The sequence below is a fragment of the Pristis pectinata genome, chromosome 12, assembly GCF_009764475.1.
Source record: "Pristis pectinata isolate sPriPec2 chromosome 12, sPriPec2.1.pri, whole genome shotgun sequence".
Lineage (NCBI taxonomy): Eukaryota > Metazoa > Chordata > Chondrichthyes > Rhinopristiformes > Pristidae > Pristis > Pristis pectinata.
This window is the reverse complement of record NC_067416.1, coordinates 24408508-24416397: the sequence shown is the minus strand read 5'-3', so window position 1 is coordinate 24416397 and position 7890 is coordinate 24408508.

Here is a 7890-nt window from a genome sequence, read left to right as displayed (position 1 = left end):
ACCTCAGATATTGAGTCCAGAGTCTTTTGATTCCTATAAGCACTGCACAAGAGGGCTAAATTTTTTGGGACAAATTTTAATAAAAAAATATTGCAAATTGTCAAAACATAATCATATCAGATAGTGGCTGATTTTTAATGGGTACTTTGAGCTTGTATTAATTAAACAGTTAGATTGACACCACATCTGTCTCCTGAACAAATGAAGTGAGATTCATCTAAACCACAGTGCGAACTTCTGAAATCAGTTATTAAGCTGCAGGTTTCTGTTTCATTTGCTTGCTTTTCGCTTTAAAGCATTCATCAGCCACAGAGAACACAATAATGAGATGAGGTCATGGAGCACCAGTTGTGCATGAAAGATGTGAAAATTTACTGCAAATGAGACAACAGCAGTAAATTCATTTTTATTCAAATTACTGTCATCGTACATTACCACTTTTCTTGTAAACATTTTGCCTCAGACAGTGTGACAGCATATTATTATTTGCGAGATTATACTATTAAGCTATTAACATGTCACCTCCTGCTTGAAACAATGCCTCTGTTCAGTACAGTGAAATAGGACAAGTTAGGGAAACATGCTGATGTGACACAGAGGTCTGTCATGTGAAGGAGCAGGAGGCAAGAAATGGGAAGGTGCTTTTTAAAGCCAAACTGAGCTCCTGAAGACTCATAGATAACAGAACTATAATTCCATTACAAACAGACAAGATATTGCTGGGACAAAAAAAAATCACAAAATACAGAATTTACAGATTATAATCCTTTAATCTTTACTCTTTAAAAAACAGTGTTGTTTGCCAGTTTTGTAGATTAACACGCACTGTGTGGTGCTGCCAAAACTGTAATTTCAAACTCACAAAACTTTATGTTTGAAAGAAACTTGATATACAGGCATTCTGCTGTTAAGGGGATTATGGCGTTTTATGGCAAGATGGAACACTGACTTCTATGACATTCTCTTTCTTATGATAGTCTGTTTTAAAATATTTAACTTTCTCCTTCACTCACTGCAAATTTTATTCATCATAAAATTAAATAATTTCAAGAAATACGCAGAGGAATCAAAAATAATCCACCACGTTCATCTTTGAAGTGGGATGTTTTTTTGTAAACATCCCGAAAATTTAATTTAACTTAAAGCCATTTTCATTCTTTTTTATTTCCTTACACTACATCAATAATGGGGCATATTGAACACCAATGTATTATAACAGCATAGGGACATCTGCAATTGCTAATAAAAGTTTTGACAGAATGACAGAGCAGGCACATTAAAAACAGAAAGCTAAAGCTGGGAGGTAAATGCACAGAATTCTTGTCATAACGCATCTATTACAGTTTGTTTGGCTAGGGACGTTGCCTTCAGACCTCGTACTGGTATTATTCTTTAATAACACTATTTTTAAAATAAAGATAAGACTTATAAAGGCACAAACATGAAAGCAAACCTGGAAGTATCAGGTTAGAGTGTAGTTTAAGAGACAACAACAGGACCTCGCTTTGCATACTGCTTCAGCCTTTCAGAGACTTTCATGGGCAGGCCGAACAATATCATCTTTGACTAGCAGTTTATGGGACTTTAGGACAGGTCAGTGATCCATGGAACATGGGGCAGACTATGAAGGAATGAATCATTCTTCTGCTTCCTGCCATGTTATCACACCCTGCTTGCCTTCTCGGTATCCTTGTAAATGTTACAAGATGCATAGCAACATTCATCATCCCGACCATAGGCTGTTATGAATAGGCTCTCATCTGTTTGCCACTAATTAGCTGGCTTTGCTTGCTATGATACTATTGGATTTCACACTAGGAATAGATGGTGCTTTAGCATCTAAAGACTGAGCTGGGGCCCCTTTCACAACCTGAAAGTTAATATCTTACTTTCAACTTTTTTTTTCCCCCTGCTTAAAAGAATCTTTAAGAGGAATTAAGGGGCCTCTGAGCTGAGCTGTAAAAAGAGATGAAATATCTTCCAGGTGAAAGAGTGGACAAACCTGACTTTCCTTTGCCTATTGAAGGTAACAGTGGCAGGTAATTTTATCTCAGTTTTGCCAGGGGGCAGAACTTTGAGACCCTAAGGTGAATGGTGTTTACGAAGCATAGATTCCTCCTGTTATTTCTTTCTGGGAGGGAGAGAAAACGTTGCACTGTCCTTTGTGTTTGGTTTACTAACCTCCACGATACAACAGTCCTGCAACTTTTGAAACTAGAAAGGCATGTCTGTGACCTTACATTTCATTCACAGAGAAAGACTCCCCTGAGCTGCACAGGCATCTACTGATATTTGGAAATGTGTCATAGATTTTACACAGAAAAGTGTCACATATTTGCTGCCAGAAAGTACAACACTTCCCAAAGCTGTGACTTCATCACTTATAGAAAAATGACACCTGGGTTACTTGGCTTTTTTTATTGTTGGTAGAAACAATTTGCTGTTAGTGACAGTAAGCCATTAAAAAATATATCCACACACACTCTTACACACTTGTCTGCTCAAATGCATTTAGAATTTCTGATACTAGTTGTAGCCAGGTTTTATTGTTTTATATGACAAAGTTTAATCTGTGCAAAATACTCCAGTCAACTTAAATTATTCTGTAGGATTTGCTTAAAACCTTGCCCTGATCTTGTCAAAATATCCAGCTCTTAAGCAGGATATGATATATTAATGCAAGCTGCTAAAATGTTTTTGAACTTCCTTAAAACAAAACATTTTGTTTGACATAGTTTAATTGCTGTGATAGTCAGAATATGTTTTAAAGGTCGTTACTGTGAAACTGGACACACTTTAACTTCCGTTACAAGGTGGAAAGAAAACTGTATAAAACGTGTAACAATCCACTTCAGGGATTTACATCACTAAAAACAGGTGACATTTATATTTTGCAGACTTCTTGGTTGTTGAAATCACATTTCACATTATTGCAGAGGAAACAGCAGGTTTTAATTCAGGTTTTTAATTTGGAGAGTTATATCTTTTTTCCTGTGTTGGTTTGGCACACAGTACATGTCATTATACTCAAGCTGCTGCAGCCTTGGATTTACTGACGCTAGAGCTCCACCAACTGGATAGAAATAATAACTGATGGTCAAGAACTGACCTTTATAGCGACAGCTAAGGTTATGCACAAAATCTACTTCTTTACTTTGCAAGACTGAAGTTTGAAGACAATGCCTTTGTTTCCTGTGCAAGTTGCTTTATGCAGCTTGTATTTTTTTTGGAAGGGTGAGTGCGGGTTGTCACAAAGCAAGCAATCTGGGTTGCCTGATCTTCATCATGATGCAACTTTAATAACGCTGGCAAAGATTGCTCTGAAATCACAGCTGTAGCTTCAGGCAAAAGCTAAAATGAGGTGCGTCTCCCATGTCTCACCTAGAGAGCACAGCATTGGCTATGCGTGAGAATAACTGGACGAATCGATCGCTGCAGTAGGTTGATGGTTTCTACCCATTTTGATGGATATGACTGTAAAAAAAAGTCCAGATTGGTTCACAGTGGACCTAAAACCATGTCAGCTAAAACCAAAGAGACAAAATAGTGACAGCTGCGGTGAGCACACTGCAGGCAGTCGATGGCTTCCGTGATTTATTGTTCCATCTGCCTCACTGCATTGAAGACAAGTTTCCCCTGATTTGGTTAAAATGAAAGGACCTCTGAGAGCACCGCACATTTTTTAAAAATGTGCAGAAACAGAGTTTTATTTTCTGTTTTATTAATGGCAGCCTGCCTCTAATTTAGTCCCATTGTTCCTGACTCCAATCATTAGTAGTTACATCTAGTTCCAGCAGCAAACTACTAGCACCGGTCTAATGTCAATGAACACTAACCTTTGCAATATACTGTCACCTCTATACTATCTTACTGTCAATATTGTATCACTTTTTTTTAATTACAATCTGCCAACTTGCAACATGATTTTTTGTTGCCAAGGGTCATTTTCTAAACAGACATGAAAAGCTGCTTTTTTATATCTAAAACAGCTTTCTTTTTTAAAAACAAAGTCCTGGGGAAAACACTAGCCATTTGTTATTTTCATAATTTGACAATGAAGCTCAAAGTATATTGGGTTTTTGAAGGATGCAGTTATATTAGAAAAGTAACTACAAAATGTGAGATAAATTGCAAATTATATTTTATCAATGATTCCAAATCATTTCCTGAACAGTATAAGGCTCGTAACAGGAACACCCCTGTGGCAAGAAAAACATTTCCTTTATCCAATCATTCCTATTGAACAAACACTGTAGAATGTATGGGGAATTAATTGGTGCCTGAGCAAATGTTCCCTTTAAATGAACATTCATATTAACAGGGTACCCATTAGCAAGCGTCTACTGTAACACAATTACTGTTAGATTTCAGTGTAGTTTTTAGTACAGTTCAGCAAATTTAAACTCTTGAGAACTAATTTCCCATGAAAAAAAAGCTCATTGGTAGTGATGGAGCATGGAAAGTTCTGCTCTCCTTTGCCTTGTTTCTACCTCCCTCTTGTCCTGACCCAGCACCGGGGCCTTCCTGTCTAAAGGTTTCTCCAGTACATTTCTCCACCAACCTGGTGTCAAAGGCTTGCCTGTCTCCTGTCTCAGGATGTTGGTTTTACCTCTTAAGTGTTTCCTGAATTTGTGAAAATTCTTTTCAGGCAAGCCTGCCCACAATTGTGAGCAAACATTGGATAAATATTGACTTTTGTTTTTTGGGAAGGTAAGCAAGTGCTGCTGCTGTGGTGGGTGGCAGCGTTTGGTGAAAAGTGGGGGTGGGGGTGAAGAGGGGGGCATGCACGCAGTTACCCCGAGGGACAAGCTCCATTTTTGGAACATGTTTTTTTCGGCAAGGGTCAGCCTCTCACAGCTTTTTCCATTATTCAAAACTAGTTCCAATGTTATATGTTTTAGCTATTTAAAAACCAGCTGCTCTTTTAAGGATGTCATCACAAAAAAAATGATTTGTTGTTTTGCAGGAGTGACTGTAGATTGTAATACTGTAGCTGCCCTGTGGATTGTCTTTCGCAAAATCTAACCTTTCAATGTCTAATTTGGTAGAAAGTTTTCAAATCATATTAATCTAAATTTAGCCAATTCTAGGTCCATATGTATTAAGTCCCAGTCCACCTCATTTAATTATAGCTGTAAAACACATGTTGTGTACATGTCCAAAACACTTCTTTACTTCTTGACTGTATTAACCCTCAGGGCACTTCATTTTCTGTATATTGTGACACATTAGCATTTTTCCCCATCACGTAATAAATTTGAATAATGTTCACAAAATTATTTTATGTAATTAAATGAACTATAATAGAAAGCTAGTATGGTAGGTGGGTGTTTGGCATTTGTCAAGAAAGTTACAAGTATCATAATTGCTGTAGCATATTTAAAATAACGTCATAAAATATTTTCAGCATGTACTGAATAGTTCATTTTCCCACACTGGGAAGACACTGGGAAGAAACTTATGAATGTTAAATCAAACCTTTCAAAACTGGAAATACATTTTAGCACCTATCTTTTATCATGAATAAAAGTTTAACATCAAACATTTTTTTCTTAAACCTTACACCTTGTTGTCACCTTTTGCTTAAGTTTTGTACCTTTAGCCAGTGTAAATCTATGTCAGTGGCACTATATTGGAGATTTCTAAAGGTGCCTGAATTAGTGTAATTAATCAGACCCGTTTGCATTAATGTTTTCATGTTAGGGACAAAATGGAGGCAAGCAAAAGCAATTAGTGAATGGCAGTTGTGAAGAAAATGCTGCTGAAAATTCCCCCATGTCCTGCTGTGAGGAAACTCCGTACCTGCAGGAATTCATCATTCACTCTAGTGGGTTTGTGGGATTCTTGTCTCCCTCTGGAGTCCCCATGTATCCTGAGCCCACACTATTTCATGTATCCCCCTCTTTAAACATTCAGATATGTCCTCTTCAAATATTACAGTAGAAACAAGGGAATTTCCAGTAAGGAGTGCATAAGCTATACATGTAAAATATTGAACATTTTTACTTCATTATTATCAGTTATTTAGTCAGAATGACAATCAAAGTCATTTTCAGTAAAATATAACATGTAACCATGTTAACTATTCAGACCTAAGTGACTACTTTTAACCAAAATAAATGCATAATGCAATTTGGGTTTTTTTGCCATTAGAAAGGGAAGGGGTGATAAAACAATGTACACATAATTTAATTTCCTACACTGAAATAATTTGTTACATTTCTGTAATCCTACTTGTTGGAAATTTGTGTGGTACCATTTCTCCCCATATTTTATGCATCTACAAGGTCAAAAAAGCATATTTTGTCATTTTTAATGGAAAGTCTGCTGAAAAACTTAACATCAAAGATAACGCAAGGTAATTCGACACAAAACTGCCTGTTTAGTTCAGCTTTAAACAGACAGTGCAAAATCTAAACAATTTTTAAACTGCATTCAGGAACCGAATAATTTGATGTTGTGTCTTTGCGGTATCAGCACTGGGCAGGAAATGAGTTGACAAATTAATACTGTAAGGAAACAAACAGTGCTGATATTTACCATAGATCAACTTTATTCAGATTAATTTGGGTTGGAGTGACTCCAGCATCTAGTTCCATAGACATCAAAGTGAAAAATATTTCATGACATTTAGGTGACTACAGCGTTGGCTGCAATAAGATGTGTCTGACTTATGACTTAAGTTGCATAAAGCAGGCTAGGAATTTTAATCATTACAACAGTGCAGGTAGCTCTAAACCAAATTGTACCACATCTCAGCAAAACTCCACTTTTCTCCACAACTGCCACTCATTAATGCTTGACTGGAGATGAATGGTCATTGACATGAAGCAGTAATTCTTTTTCTCCTTCCACCGAAGCTACCTGACCTGCTGGGTATTTTTCACACTTTCTGTCTTTGCTTCAGATTTCTGTCACCTGCAGTTTTTGTTTTGATTTTCAGGACTCCGTACACGTTTGATAGATTTGCAAATTATATTTCCTCTCTTTCCATGTCTGCTTTTAGAATACATCGAAGTTCTGAACTTAACAAACTGTGCATAACGCCTGGGCATTAATGTGAAAAAGTAGGCTGTCAATCAACCTGGAGCATTGCATTGCACTGTGAGGTATTCCTGATCTACTCAATTGCAATATGCAGTTCTCATACAAACTTTCTTCTCTGATCTCTCTACAACTGTAGTTTGACAGATATGACAAACCAAAATCATCTACCTTATGCATTATGTTATTACTACTTAACCAAATTACCCTGTTGAGAATCAATCAATCCTTTGAGGACTGATGTTCTAGCACTAAAGCAACATTACAGTCTTGCAATTGTTTTCTCTCTAATTCTATGAATGTACCAAATGAAATAATGCAGCAGATCTTTATTTTTCCTTCTATTTTTAAAAATAATAATGCTTTCAACTTTACAGGAAATAATTTTAGCAAATTTAATAAAATAATTAGCATGTGTGTAAAACAGCAATCAGAAGTTGAATCTTTTCTTATGTAAGCTTTCAAATTTACCTCACTTTTAACCACCATTTCCTAATGACAATAATATGATTTACTCTATCCTGTGTTGAACAGTAAATTTTTGTTTTAACATTTTAAAAGCTCTGAGTCATTCTTCAAGGAAATATGGCAGATGAGCAGTTGATTGCTGTAAACATCATTCAAGGGAAGCAGAGATGATTATTTTAAATGCAATGCTGGACTCCATTGTCTGTCTCATGTCAGATACTCCTGAATGAGTCTCACTTTTGCCCGTATCAAATCTCTGCCTGACACAATTTTTGTTAAATGATTACATGGCCCCTTTAATTAAAAACACATGAAGTAAAAACGTAACTGTTTTGGTTCCCAATGTGATGTGCTTTGATTCAAATAAATAGGGAAACA